At 47.4% G+C, this 15,530-nt stretch overlaps 1 long non-coding RNA gene across 1 annotated transcript; it reads right to left on the minus strand.

Annotated features, from left to right (window-relative positions):
• Nucleotides 1–1,742: 1,742 nt before the first annotated feature.
• Nucleotides 1,743–9,120, minus strand: LOC126488401 (uncharacterized). Its single transcript, XR_007588681.1, has 3 exons — nucleotides 8,858–9,120; nucleotides 4,642–4,725; nucleotides 1,743–2,495 (listed from the first exon to the last, which is right to left on the minus strand). It is a non-coding gene; the product is annotated as an uncharacterized lncRNA (long non-coding RNA).
• Between the last annotated feature and the right edge of the window lie 6,410 nt (nucleotides 9,121–15,530).

The following is a 15,530-nucleotide window of genomic DNA, read 5'->3' on the forward strand; positions in this document are numbered from 1 at the left end:
ACAAGTTAGAGGTTGGCTCAAGCTTCATGAGACACTGTTTCAGAAGGGGGGTGAGCAGAGAAAGAAAGGGCAAAGATAAATATAAAAAAAATACACCTGGTGATGATGGCACACACCTTTAATCCCTGCGCTTGGGAGGCAGAGGCAGGTGCCTCTCTGTGAGTTCAAGGCCAGCCTGGTCTACAGAGCAAGTTCCAGGACAGCCAGGACTCACAGAGAAACCGTATCTCAAAAAAACAAAATAATACATGTTGTAGGAGCTGCGGGTTGCATTCCTGCCGCCCCAGCTCCTGGTCACCTGGCTAGCTTATACCCCGAAATAACAACACACAAACTGTATTCTTCTAAACACTGCTTGGCCCATTATATCTAGCCTCTTCTAGGCCAATTCTCACATATTAATTTAGCCCATTTCTAATAATCTGTATAGCACCGCTAGGTGCGCTTACCGAGAAAGATTTAGCATGTCTGACCTGGCGGCTTGCTTCATCGCGTCTGCCCGGGAGAGGGGAGCATGGCCTCTGAGCTCACTTCCTCTTCCTCCCAGCATTCTGTTCTGTTTACTCCTCCCACCTATGTTTTAACCTATGAGGGCCAAGCAGTTTCTTTATTATAATAAACCAATGACCTTCCTCCATCAAATATATACATACATACATACATACATACATACATACACAAGCAAACAAACAAATAAAAATACACTGGTAAGCCCTGCAGTGATAGGGTGTGCCTTTAATCCCAGAATTGGGAGATAGTGGCTGGTGGTCAAGGCCAGCCTGGTTTGCTTAGTGCATTCCATTCTGGCCACAGCCTGTCTCTGTTTCCTCTCAGGAACCCTTCTCTGCTAAGATACACTCCCTTCGGCAGGGTCAGCTGCCATTTTCTTCCTCTGTCTGACCCTCTGGAGAGGGTGCCTTAGCTGTCCCCAGCCCTCCTGCACTGCTTCAGGGCTGCTATGGGTTTGCTCGGCTTTACTCATGTGTCCCTGCACCATGTTCAGGTCCCCTTCGCTGCTGCGGCATCTGTCAAGGGCTAGATATTGGTGCTGAGAACCCTACTCAGGTCCACTCCTCTGTAAGGGCTCCTAAGGGCTGAGTCATTGCCCCTGCTGTGGGGCTTGTCTGGGGCTTGTCTTATAATATCTCCCTTTGAGGAACGATGTAGGTGGGTATCTGAAGGCCCGTTTCCCACTGCTATGAGAGAAACAAAGGAGCAGAGAGAGAACCGTCTGAAGGTCACGGGATGAGCCAGCTGGAGAGAAACACTAGAACTGTGCCCGTTCCTTTCCAAGAAAGACCTCGTGAGTGAACCAGGGTAAGGGACAGCGCCCGCCCACCGTGCCCTCTGCTGCCTGCTCCACAGACAGGAGAGCAGGGGCGGGGACAGCACTTTGCCACCCGTGCGTGATCTCTGCTGCCTGCTCCAACCACCATTATTTCATTCACTGAGCCCCACATTCCAATTCACAAAAGTCCATAGGGTCTCTCTCCCAGGCAACTACCTTCCTTTCAAACAGATCGTCATCTGTGAGCGGCACGTAAAGGACCCAAAAGTCACGTTCCAAGTGGCTCTGAGGTTAGCAGAGAATGCTGGGTGGAGGGGCTGAAACAAGGTGCAGGGTTTTAAAAATGTGTATTTTTTTATTATGTGTGTGAGAACGAAGGAGACCCACACACACAGTGGAGCTTCCTCCCGGACTCCAGATTAGGCACAAACCGCACCCAAGCACCTGTTTTCCCAAGAGATCCTTTATTAAGCAGGGAAGAGACATTGAAGTGACTGCTTTAACAGGAAAACAGTAGTAAATGACCTTGTAGGGGTCATTTTTAAAAGGAGAAGAAGGGGAGGTCTGTGTGAGAATGGGCTAGGATGTAATGGTAAAAGAGACAAGGGACCAGGGAGAAGGGGAAGGGGCAGGGCCAATGGAAAGGAGGAATGGGTATTTGTTTGGGGGGGGACGACAAAGGACTCCCTCTGGATAGAGGGGAGACAGACTTGACTCATAGGCAAATGGCAATTTATAAAGGTAAAAGGGGAAACCCCATGTTAGGATGAGGTGCTTAATTTTAATTAGACCTGTTAATTAGGTAAACCAAAGGGGGCTTTTGATAACTGGACCTTGGTAGTCAACCTCAGGAGGAGGAAGTGGCCAAAATAGGGAGTAGATCTTGTTGATTAGCTTAGAACTGTAATCTTATGATTTAGCAAGGCAGAGAGAATGAGGGAAGAGCAAGGCTTTCCCTAGTGTCCCTTCAAGGAGTGTAGGGGCATGTGTGCCATAACATGTTATGAAGGTCAGACAGCAACCTGCAGGAGTCAGTTCTTCTGCTGCGTGAGTCCCTGATGACTCAGGTCATCAGGCTTGGAGACAGGAGTCTTTAAGTCTAGCACTCAGGAGGTAGAGTCAGCAGGATTCAAGTGCATCCTTGGTTGCATAGGAAGTTGGAAGCCAGCCTGAATTAGAGACTCTCTCCAAGGCTTAGTTTCCTCACCTGTAAATTGAGATAATAATAATTTTAAGAAACCTAAACCAGAGCCGGGCAGTGGTGGCACACACATTTAATCCCAGCACTTGGAGGCAGAGGCAGGCGGATTTCTGTGAGTTTGAGGCCAGCCTGGTCTACAAAATGAGTTCCAAGACAGCCAAGGTTGTTACACAGAGAAACTATCTTGAAATAAACAGCAGTAATTAAAAGGGGAAAAGAAGCCTATGCCAGGCATGGTGGCACAAATCGTTAATCCCCGGACTCAGAATGCAGAGGCAGAGCTAGAGAGATCTTAGTGAGTTCCAGGCCAGCCAGGGCTACATGATAAGACCTTGTGTTGAAGAGGCAGGTAGATCTCTGTGAGTTCGAGAGCATCCTGGTCTACAGAGCTAGTTCCAGGACAACTAGGACTGTTACACAGAGAAACCCTGTCTTGGAAAAAAAAAAATCAAACCAAACAAACAAAGATCTTGTCTCAAAAGAAGAATTCTTGAACACCCAGATTTGCAATGAGGACTTGGTGAGACACACATTTTCGGCCCTGTGGCTAGCACTGAACATAAACGAGGGCCCCAGAAATAGGCAGTCACCACGTGCACCTGAAAGGACCCTGTCGCTGGTTTTGACCCCCGTGGAGGTCTGCGGACATGATGCTCTGGAACTGTCTTTCATCGTAGTCTGGAAACACCTTCGGGCCAGCTGAAGGGGTGCACCCCGGAGCATTTCCACCAAGACAGGCTTTTCGAGCCCACATACTTGTGGTCAGCGTTGGCTCGGGGCTCTCCCCTTTCGTTCCCACACTGTTTCCTCGGCTGCCGCCTTTAGCAGCAGATGTGTTTAGAGAGCCGTAAACGCAGTGAAGACAGATGGAGAGCACGTTTGCTTTCCTCCTCCTGACGAGAGGAACCTCCCCTGATAGGATCTGCCAGCATGCTGTCTGGTGTACCCACCTCAGATATTAGAGTGGGAAGCTCTGCGTGGAAATGACTCAACTGTTGTGAGTACAAACAGCCGGCAGTGCCCCTCTTTACCTTCCTGAGTCCATTTATTGTGGGGTGTTTTGTTTCATTGTCTTTTTGTTGTTGCTTCTAGGGTTTTTCTTTTGTTTTGTTTTGTTTTTGAGACGGGCCTCACTGAGTAGCTCTAGCAAACCTGGGAAACATTATGTTGGTCACTGTGCAGATGAACCTAGCGTCACACTTACAGAGAGCCACCTGCCTTTGCCTCTGGAGTGCTGGGATTGAAGGAATGAGCTACCACACTCACTGTTTGGTTGGTTTTTGGAGACAAGGTCTTGCTTTGGGTAGCTCTGGTTGGTCTGGTACTCACATCTAACCAGACAGACCTCATACTACCCAGCATGCTTGTCAGCCTCCTGAATACTGGGATCACAGACAACTGGTCACAAGCACAGCTCTGTTTGGGGTTTTGGCTGAGTTTGCTTCTGCACCTGTGACATGGGCAGCAGCCTTCCTTGTCTGGTGGCATCATGCCAAGACTGGCTTAAGGTTTGGAGAAGACACGTGGGCCAGGCTTTGTAAAGTAAGGCCAGGCAACCATCCGGGCGTGGGATGAATGTACCAGAGAAATTGAAATCACAAACAGAGAGTCATTGGACTGACTTGCTCTGTCTCTGGTAGGATTTGAACTCACTATGTAACAAGGATGACCTGGCCCTCCTGCCTCCACCTCGGGAGTGCTGGGATTACAGTCATGCACATCATCACACACAATTCCACAGTGCCGGGGATGGACCAGGCTCTCATGCATGTCAGGCCATGCTAAGCTACCTCTCCAGCACCACAAACCACAAAAAAAAAAAAAAAGAATGTAAGTTACTTGCTCAAAGTCACACACTCCTTAAGGGCAGACTAGCGATTCAGACTTAGGGGCCTAGGGGCCCTGAGCTAGTGGACACTGTCACCCATTCTCCTAAAATATAGTTGAGCAAATATGACCCTTCACTGTCTACCCCACTCTCAATCCCACTGACCAACAAGCTTCAAGACTTCGTGAGACTATCAGCCCTCCCTGAAAAAACCCTGACTGGAATCTAGGAATGTAGTTCAATTGACGAAATGCTTGCCTGGCATGCACAAAGCCCCGGATTCCATCCCCAGCTCTCCATAATTACAGGTGTAGTGGTCCATACCTGTAATTCCAGCACTCAAAGTAGACACAGGAGGAGAGGACTTCAAGGTCATCCTTGGCTATGCGCCAAGTTCTCCAGCATGGCCTACATAAGGAAGAGAAAAAAGGAGAATCCCTAGCTACCTCCCGCTGCATTTCAAGACTGCTCAGAATGTGTGTGCGCTCAGAAAACTTAACTGATGTGGCCAGACGGGAGGCTCAGCAGGTAAAGGTGTTTGCTTCCAAGACTGACAACTGGGGACCCACATGGTCCTGACTTATACACACACACACACACGCACACGACACACACACGCGCGCGCGCGCACACACACACACACGCACACACAATAAGCCAATGAATAACGCATGTAATAGAAAGGAAGGCTTAGGTGACATCCCAGACAGATGTCACAGCCCATGTGCTCTCCATAACAAATTCTTTCCTGCAAACTGTAAGAATGACTCTTGAAAGTGTAGTCTTTGGGGTCAGTGGGAAAGAGCGCTTGTTGCTCTTATAGAGGACCCAGGTTCAATGCCCAGCACACACACGGTGGTTCACAACCTTCCATCACTTTAGATCCAAGGGATCCAGTGCCCTCTTCTGACTTCTGAGGGCAGCACACATACATATAGTACGTGTATACACATGCCAGTCCACCCTCATACATGAAATGAATAAATCTCTTTAAAAAGAAAAAAAGAAAATGTAGCCTTTATATTTCCCACTTTGTAACTAACTGAGGGGTGGCATTCTTCCCTTTCCAGTGAGTTCCTAGAGCCTAGTCCTGGAAAAGAGCCAGCCCTTAGTGGTTGTCTGTTTTAAGAATGAACTGATTAATACTTAATGAGCAAAAAATAAAAGCTACAAGATGTATCAACCGACCAGGCTGGCTCCTCCCTCCTTGTGCCCATAAACATTGATGGATCTGGCGACGGCAAACAGCATCTCTCTAATTCAACAAAGAAGTGTGGAGCTTTCGGGCAGAGTCAGGGTGTTGGCCTTCTGCATGAGAGTCTCTTAGGGACAAGAGCCTTGAGCAGAGATGTCGTGCCTCAAAATGAGATAATAATCAGAATTTTATCACAGGGTTGCCCTGGGAAAGTCAAACAGTTAAGGGCTATGAAGGCCCATAAGAAACTACAAACTGCTATGCAAATGCCAAAGGCTGTTGGTTTTATTGTTATTATGTGCAAGGCCCATAAGAAGGACTTCAAGGGAAATAACCAGTCCAGAAGCACAAGGCAATGGCAGCCAAATGAAATACTCAAGAGCCTCTGGTCAGGGCTGGAGAGATGGCTCAGAGGTTAGGAGCACTGGCTGCTCTTCCAGAGGTCCTGGGTTCAATTCCCAGTACCCACATGGCAGCTCACAATCTGATGGCCTCTTCTGGTCTGTGGGCATACAGACAAAGCATCTGTATACATGAGAGAGAGAGAGAGAGAGAGAGAGAGAGAGAGAGAGAGAGAGAGAGAGAGAGAGAGAGAGAGAGAGAGAGAGCCAGCCCGTGGTCACAGTGGGGAACTAGCAGATGGAAGGAGGATCCTGATCAGAAGTTTAAAGTCATTCTCAACTTCATAGAAGCTTGAGGTCAGCATGAGATGAGTGAGATTAGACTATCTTCAAAGAAAAGTGTTTGAGTTCTCATAAATTCCCTCTGCCCAGTATATGATAATACAGCCCCTCTTGCCTTAGTTGGTCTGTCTAGAAAGGCCTTTTGCCCCACTCGAACCATCTCAGAGTTAAGACCTGGTGTTCCACCTTAAGGACCATACTTTTTTTCTTAAGTCAAGTACCCTGGGCTGACCTTGACTTCCCTAGATAGTCAAAGATGACCTTTAACCCCTGTCATCCTACCTCTACTCCCAAGTGCTGGGATTACAAGTATGTATCACCACACCCAGGAAGGTGCTGACATCACTGCCAGCAGATGTCACATTTCGCCCCGAGAATAGCTGCATTTCCTGGATGCACCTGCAGTGAAGTCTCTGTGGACTATCACTGGGTAGTAGCCCTTCTAAATTTTGCTGTGAGTCAGAACCAACCTAGCGAGGGCTCTTAAAAGGACAAAAATTGATAGGAGAGAGCCGGGCAGTGGTAGTGCATACCTTTAATCCCAGCACTCGGAGGCAGAGGCAGGCAGATCTCTGTGAGTTCGACGTCAGCCTGGTCTACAAGAGCTAGTTCCAGGACAGCTAGGGCTGTTACACAGAGAAACCCCATCTCGGGGAAAAAAAAAAAAAAAAAAAGAAAGCCATGGATAGGAGAAACTCCTCTCTTGTAGGTTCACTTGCAGGTCCTGGCTGAGGTTTCTTCTATGCAGGTATTTCCACCCCCAGCTCTCTTTCCACACCTTTTGAATGCTCTGCTCTGATACCGAATTGCAGGGAGCCCCACCTCTACTTTCTTTATTGCTTCTACCTCCTAATGATCTATTATTAGTTAACTGCTCATCAAATCAATGTGATTAGTTCAGTCTCTTACAAGACCTTTGCCCACCCCCAAAGCTGAGTGTTCAGGTTTGTTCCTATTATTGTTGCTTCCTTTTTAACTTACTGTGTGGCTGGGTGGTGGTGGCACACGCCTTTAATCCCAGCACTTGGGAGGCAGGGCAGGCAGATCTCTGTGAGTTTGAGGCCAGCTTGGTCTATAGAGTGAGTTCCAGGACAGGCTTCAAAGCTACAGAGAAACCCTGTCTCGGAAAACCAAAATAGGTAAATAAATAAAAAGTGAAGAAATAGAAGTCAGGGATGAAACTCAGCTGGTACAGTGCTTGTTAACTGGGTGTAAAGCCCTGGACTCCATCACCCGCACCCAAGAGACCTGATGCGGTGGTACCTACCCATCAGCCTAGAACTCACAGGCAACTTTCCTGCCTCTGCCTCTCAAGTCCTGGGAATTATAGGCTAGCTCACCATGCTCAGCTATAATTTTTAATCAGTAACATTACTATTATATAAATACTAAGGACAAAAGTAGCCTTTAAAACTATCATATAACCTTACAGAAATAGCTAATCCCAACGTAAGATTAGAAGTCAAATAAATAAACAAGCTGGCCTGGAAATTTCTATGCAGACCAGCCTAGCCTTGAACTCATAAAGTTTCTACCTGCTTCTCCCTCCCAAGAATTGGAATTAAAATCATACAGCACCACCACAAAAATATATATTCAGGGAGCTGGAGAGATGGCTCAGTGGTTAAGAACACTGACAGAACCGCCAAAGGATGCAGGTTCAATTCTGTAACTCCAGCTGCAGGGGATTGGGCACCATCATACAGACATGCATGCAGGCAAAACACCAGTGTACACAAAATAAAAATAAATCACTAAAAAAAACCATATTACATATATATACAGAAACATATAATAAATATATAATTATCTCCCCTTCACCAGACTTTGTTCCCAGTACAACATCTGTGTACTTTTAAGTACCAACTATCTTAACATCTGTCCCACCTCTGTCAAGCAGAAAAGAAAATCCGCTCAAACCAGTACTCCTGGCTGTCTAAATTTTACTCCTGGCTCCTTGGATCTTTCTTAGAGTTCATAAGAAGCACAGGCCCTTTCTGGGGATGAAAACAACAGCACTACTCTGATGCTTTAATTCTTCCACCAAACCCACCCCTCCCAGGAATACCCCCCTCCCATCAAACTTGACCACAACAGGTTGGCTCCTGGAAGGCAGCGCTAAGCAAGGAGTTATTAAGGGACCCAGGCACTCCACAGGACAGTCTCACTTATCCGAGAAGAAAAACTCCCTGTCACAGAGCCACTTTGGGATTTAAGTTTTGCCTTTTAGTCACAAAGGGATCAAAATTCTGGGCACGTGCCTGCCACAGCGTGCATGTAGAAGTCAGGGGACAGCTTGGCACCTTCAGTCCTCGCTTTACCACAGATGTCTTGGGGCCTGACCTCTGGTCCTCAGGCTCTGCCAAAAGTGCCTTTACCTGAGGATCCACCTCACCAGCCCCAGGTTTTATTTTGGTTTGGTTTTTTTTTTTTTCCAGTGCATATTTCTGTCTTCCTCCCCAAGATATTCCTAATGTCACGGTTACCTGACGCTGTGACAGGCAGTCATCCGTAGACTAATTCGAGGTGGTGAGCAATCTCTAGGACTCTGTCGTTTCCCTCCCCAGCCCTTGGCTCTTAAATGCTACCCTGAGAAAACAAAGTCCTATTTCTCTGGGAAAGAAAAAATTCTTAAGGCTGTTCTCTTGGAACTTTTCCCTACCCAGAACATGCTGACATGGAAGCGGCAAGGTTAAATTTAGAAAGTTCCTTCTCGACCCGAAAAATACTCGAGCTGAGAGGAAAACCAGAGCCCGTGCTGGCCCGCTCCGGCATCTCGCAGCAAAGGAAATAGAAAGCCTGGCGAGGTCAACTGGGCTGTCCAAGGCCACATGGGAAAACACGCTGCTTTCTTCACAACTGGCTAGTGAGTGTCTACGACGTGTCCGGCACGTCCTCCCCCAGGGTGTCAGCAAGAAAGGGTTCCAGCCAGAATGTGAGCCAGGCTTGATCAAGCTCTGGACTGTTCCTCTGCCTCCATGCAAGTGTGTGTGTGTAAGGGCTCTCACTCTCTCTTTCTCCAGGACCTCTGACCTAGTCCCCTCAGAGAATCAACATTCACACTGACAAATGAGAGAATTTTCTGGAAAAAGCCTCGTTTATTCTTGGTTCTCCCTTCTGGAGGGAGTGGAAGGACATTTGGGGGAAAGCCAAGGACATGACTGTGTCCTTACTCACGGAGATGATGCCACTGCCCTGAGCCTGTGGAGCGTGGATCTTCAGCTATCCAGACAGTCTCCTCCATGGTCATGTACCAACCTGAGACTTGAGAGGACGTCAGGGACCTGGACACTGTGGCCACAGAACAATACCACAAAAGCCCAGAAAGTCTTGGCCAGTCCACTCAAGGATCCTACTAAGATCGTACTGTAGCTGCAGCAGTAAGCTGAAGGAAAGAAGCATTGCATGCATGCATTTGGTGCCAAATGCCTTTACCTCCTGAGCAACCTCTGTAGCCTCTGTTTGGGGTTTGTTCTTAATAGGGTCTCGCGTAGCCCAGGCTGGCCTCAAACTCACTACGTAGCTAAAAACGACCTTGAACTCCCGACCCTCCTGCTTCTGCCTCCTGACTGCTGTGGCTCTCAGCGTGCACCACCATTCCCAGCTTCTGTATTTATTTTAGCTTCATGACTTCACAGGAACAGTGTGAAGTAAAATGACATGAGTCACAAAAGCCTGACTGAAGGAGAAACACCAGAATACCAGCACTGACAGGGGAGACAGAAACCTCAAAAACATGCAGCTATGCCAGCTGGGAGCACTACACAGGCCTGGAACCCCAGCACTCAGGATGTTGAGGCAGGAGGGTCAAAAGTTCAAGTCCAGCTTCTACTAAATAGTGAGTCTAAGGCCAGCCTGAGCTACGTAAACCCCCGTCTTAAAAGGGAACTAAAAAGGGAAGAAAATCAACTATTTTCCAAATTTTCCAGTTAGTGTGTGTGTGTGTGTATGTGTGTGTGTGTGTGTGTGTGTGTGTGTGTGTGTGTGTGATGAGCCTCTATGATCCCCACGAAGGGATACAGTATGTAGAACTTTGCCTACAAAGGCTGAAATGAAAAGTTCCAAAGATCTCATGAAATCATTTGTCTCAGAGTGCAACAATAAAGCAGAAAAACAAAGGACTGCACCTTGCTGCAAAAACAGGACCTCCCAGTGGTACCTTTGGGTCACAGGTCAACCGGAGAAAACCTGTTCTTTCCTCCCACTCCGTGATTTCTTGGGATTGAACTCAGGTAGTGAGGCATGGTGGCAAAGTACGAGCCATCTTCCCAGCCCCTCGGCTGGCAAACTGGCTGCCACTGAGGGTTTCAGAGTATCCACTGTCACGTCCAGATCTTGGCGTCCTGTAAATCAAAGCCTCCCGGCTCGTTTACCCTTTGGTAGCCCTCAATTTCGGTCTTGCGGTGGCGAGACCAGAAGCTCAGAGAAGAATTGGTTGTCTCAAACCCAAGGGTGGTCATCCACACTTGCGATCTCAGCACCAAGTAGATGAGGCAGAAGATGGGAAATGAGGCCAGCCTGGGCTACATAGTGATAGCGAGTTCAAAGGAAACCTGGGTTACATACCAACATCTAAGTAAATAAAAAATAAATAAGACATTCGGAAAGATGGTTCAGTGAGTCAAGACATCCATTGTCAAATCTGACAGCCTGAGTCTAACGCCTGGGACCCCCATGGTGGAAGGAGAGCACCAACTCATGCAAGCTGTCTTCTGACCTCCACAGCACTCTCACAGATGCGCGTGCACAAACACACAATAAAATGTCACAAAAGATTAAAATAACAGCTGGGTGGTGGTGGCGCACGCCTTTAATCGCAGCGCTTGGGAGGCAGAGGCAAGCAGATCTTTGTGAGTTCGAGGCCAGCCTGGTCTACAAGAGCTAGTTCCAGGATGGGCTCCAAAGGTACAGAGAAACCCTGTCTTGAAAAACCAAACAACAACAACTAAACTAAATTGGTTGAAATCTTGTTTAATATACAGTTTGGCTTGATTTGTAGCCTGGCTGTTCTCAAACACTGTGTAGACCAGGCTGGCCTTGAACTCACAAAAACCCTCCTGTCTCTGCCTCCCGAGTGCTGGGATTAAAGGCTGTGCCACCACTGCCCGGCTGTAGTTTTGTTTTTTAATCTTTCTAAATTTCTAAATTTCCATCTTTTTAACAGAAATCTGACTCCATGACCCCCAAAATACAAGAAGAAAAAAGACTACTAACTGATGCATTTTCTCTTTCCTCATTTGAATCAGGCTTCCCTAGACTCAGGGTGCAGATGTGAGATCAGGGCCGGATTGCTGTGTCACAGCTGGCCCAAAAAGTACATCCTTGGATGCCACCCTCCCGGCCAGCTCTATTCCACTCCCAGGCAGCCCCGTGACTTCCACCCACATGTTCACTACTAGCTGGGTCATCCTCAATGCCTTTACTATTATTTCATGTGGCCCTACTAAGTGCCAAGCAGCTGCCCACGCCTGGCCTCTCCTCAGAGAGACCTGAATTTAAAAGTCTCTGAAAGCTGGAAAAGAAAATACAAGCTTGCCTCCCATCTCGCGGCCGGAGATGAATCAGCACAAAAGGAAATTGTCCTTGCTCAAGTTCTTCTGCTCCCCTGGGCTGGGTGTGTGTGGTATCGAGTGAGCCATGGGAAGGGAGCTGCTCTCTTTTCTGGAACCACTGTGAGAGGTGAACAATGCCGCTCATGCTGCCTGGCCTGTGAGGTTAGAATTGTTGACACACACCTTGCCAATTAGAGTTGTCACGACTTGTGGGGAAAACTCGGCTGCTTCCAGATAAGGAACAGGGCAAATAAGGAAACTGCCCATGCCTAGGCGGCGTCAAAAGGCACAAGGTCAAAGGGGTGTCTAAGTGTAACACTCGGAATGCACTTGAGTCACACACCAGCTCCCGGAAAAGCTGGAACACACCTCTCACCTGAAGTGGCTTTCAAGGAAGACCTTTGAATGTCACAGAAGCCCCGGCAGTGCCGAGATGAATGTGGGGGGGGGGGGCAGAGAGCCAATCGTGGCAGATCCTCGACAGCCAGCCAAGCCCATTGACATCTCTAGCTGGGGTGCTGCTCCTAAGTGCAGACCCTCTGTCTTCTCATCTACAACAAGGAAGCACTGAACGCAATGGCCTTTTCCCCCTCCTAAGACCAGCAGATGAACCGTAGACCCCATTTTCCCCTTGCTCTCTGTTGCTCTCCAGAGACTACGAGGGAGAAAGCTGCTGGATAAATCAGTGCTCTAAAATAGCCACCCCCTGGGAATTATGCAGTGTGTGTGTGTGTGGGGGGGTGTCTATGTATGTGTGTGCACGCATGAGTGTGCCCTGCTATGAGATAAGGCAAGGACTTTGTCTTTGGTGGGTAGAGAGGGGAAAGTATTCAGCCTGCTCTTGATGTTTCTCAGCTTTGCAGGAAACACACACACACACACACACACACCAAAAACCCATGCAACCAAGAGAGGGGTGAGATTTCGGAGGAGAAGGCAGTGGGGGAGGAGCTAGTGAGCCAAGCTCTCGGCGCTGAATTAAAAAAGGATGAGGGTGCAGTTAAAAGGGAGGCTGAGAAGGAGCCAAGAAATAAAAATATGCTGGGGATTTTAAACTGGGTGTAGCCGCAGCTGGGTAAATCCTCCTCTTCCACTCAGACTGGCTTTTCACATTGGCCTGCCCTTCCCTTCCCCCCTCACCAGACCCATTCTAAATTCTTTTAAGGCTCCCATCCCTTCCACCCCCTCTTCCTCTGGAGAGAAATTATATAGGAGCCAGGGAGGAAGTGACACATGGTTCCTGCTTGAATGGAACAAGCCTCTGCAGCAGCTACTTGTCCCTCCTCGGCAATCTTGTTGCAGGAGCTAAACTCGTTGTGGAAGAGTCTCGTCTGAACTCTGTTGTCTAGTGTGCCTTGGCCAGGGCGTAAGGCTTAGGGGGTGCTGCGTGGTTCAAGTTGCCCTCAAGTGCACGGTCTAGTCAGTCATCACATTCAGAGTATATACCATGGAGCTGGAGTTAGCCTGTTAGCCTGGTTTCTTTGCTCCATGTGTGTGCACTTCTTGTTTTTTTTTTTTTTAAGTGTATCTGGGAATGGGGGGGGGTCTCAGAGACCAAAAGAGGGTGTCAGATCTCAATTGTAAACCCCCTGCCATGGGTTCTGGAAGCTGAACCCTGGTCCTCTGCAAAGTAGCACACAACACACTCATGACTGCTGAGACACTGCTCCTGCCCCTTTGGGTTTTTTTTTTTTTTTTTTTTAATAAAGATGACAAGAACCAGGAGATGCCAGTGCCAGCTAGAAAACAACAGGAACACCTTAATTAATTAATTAATTAATTAATTAATTAATGTTTTGGTTTTGTTTCTTGAGATCGGGTTTCTCTGTGTTACAGCCCTGGCAGTCCTGGAACTCACTCTGTAGACCAGACTGACTTTGAACTCATAGAGATCCTCCTGCCTCTGCCTCCCAAGTGTTGGGATTAAAGTTGTGTGCCAACACTGCCCAGCTTGTTTTATTTACTTTTCAGATTTATTATTTTTATTCTACATGTATGGTTTACCTGCATGTATGTTTGTATTGCACATGCATATCCGGTGCCTGTGGAGGTCAGAAAAGGACATTGGATCCCTTGGAACTGGAGTCATAGGTGATTTTGGCTGCCATGTGGGTACTGTGTGGGAAGAGCAAGTTCTCTCTCCCCAGCCCCCATTTCCTAATTTTCATGCTGTTTGTTGTATGCTTTTCATTGGCATCAAATGCTGAAATTGTTTCAGTCTTTTCTGGTAGCTCTCGGAATCACTAGATGCAATACTAACAAGATAATAAAACTTAGTAAAATAAAGAATAAGATTCATGCTGGGTGGTGGTAGTGCATGCCTTTAATCCCAGCACTCAGGAGACAGAGGCAGGCGGATCTCTGTGAATTGGAGGCCAGCCTGGTCTACAGAGTGAGTTCCAGGACAGCCAAGAGAAGCCCTGTCATGAAAAACAAAGCAAAATTAAACAAAAAGAAGGTGGTTCAAAGCACATGATCAGCCCAGAGTAGGCCTCCCCTGCTAGTCTCTAACCAGCCCATGCTCCGTTTGGATTGTAATTATGTATCTATGGTCTACTAGAATAGAAGCCTTTTTTTTTTTAAGGTTTGTTGTGATTGTTTTAGTTTGATTTTTGAAACAATGTTTCACTCTGTAGCCCATACTTACCTGAAGCTCACTGTGTGGTCCAAGCTAGCCTCTGATGTTAGGGAAGTTCTCCCACCTTAGCCTCTAGAGTGGGGTTACAGCTGCGAGCCATGTGTCTTTACTACAAATGCTGCTGGCTGCTGTTTCATCTTCCTCTTCTGAGACAGGCTTTTACTCCGTAACCCCAGTTGTCCTGGAACTCACTACGTAGGTCAGGCTGGCCTTGAACTCACAGAGATTCTCCCTCCTCAGCCTCCTGAATGCTGGGATTAAAGAGTTGTGCCATCACACCTAGAACTAGATGCTTCTTGAAGTTAGATCCAACACTTCCTTTATATGTGTATCTCCAGAATATAGCTTTATGATGCCTATTGAATTACTTGGACCAGTCACTGAACTAGCAAACGTGGCTCTCTTTTGACCAATGATGGACTTAGTCCCCACAGGCAAAATAGGGAGGGGGGGGCAGGGAGAAAGCTCAGTGGGTGAAATGCTTACTCTGCAAACATGAACATCTGAGTTTGGATCCCAGTACCCATATGAAAACTGCATATGATCCAAATATAATAGTATGCTCTTTTAGTCCTGGCATTCAGGAGGCAGAGGTAGGCAGATCTCTGTGAGTCCCAGGCTGGTGCTGGGCAGCTAAGACACAGGATGCCCATGATTCATTGGCCAACCAATCTAACCAATCAGTGAGCTTTAGGTTCAGTAACACGAGAGTATCACTAAATGTATCAGATTCCAGACGGAGCTCCATATCCTGTCTTAAAAAAAAAATAGAAACAAAACAGTAAGAAACAATAGGGTTATGGAAACGGCTCTGCTTGTAAAAGTGCTTGCTAGTCTGATAACCAATGTTCCCTTCCCAGAACCCATAGGGTGGAAAGAGAGAACCAGTTCCTGAAAGATGTTTTCTGACTTCCGCGTGTGTGACACAACATACACGTGTTTGTATTGCACACACACACACATGCACATGCATGCATGCATGCACTCACACACACACAAATAAATGTAATTTTAAAGAATTAAAATATGAGAAACAACAAGCCCAGTTGTGTACTCAGTAGTGTTAGTGGGGACCTTTGTAGCTTTGGAGCCTGTCCTGGAACTATCTTTTTGAGTTTTTTTTTGGGGGGGGGGGTGTTTTTTTT

This window comes from Alexandromys fortis, unplaced genomic scaffold (assembly GCF_014885135.2).
Source record: "Alexandromys fortis isolate MF-2015 unplaced genomic scaffold, M_Fortis_MF-2015_v1.1 scaffold_203, whole genome shotgun sequence".
Classification (NCBI taxonomy): Eukaryota; Metazoa; Chordata; class Mammalia; order Rodentia; family Cricetidae; genus Alexandromys; species Alexandromys fortis.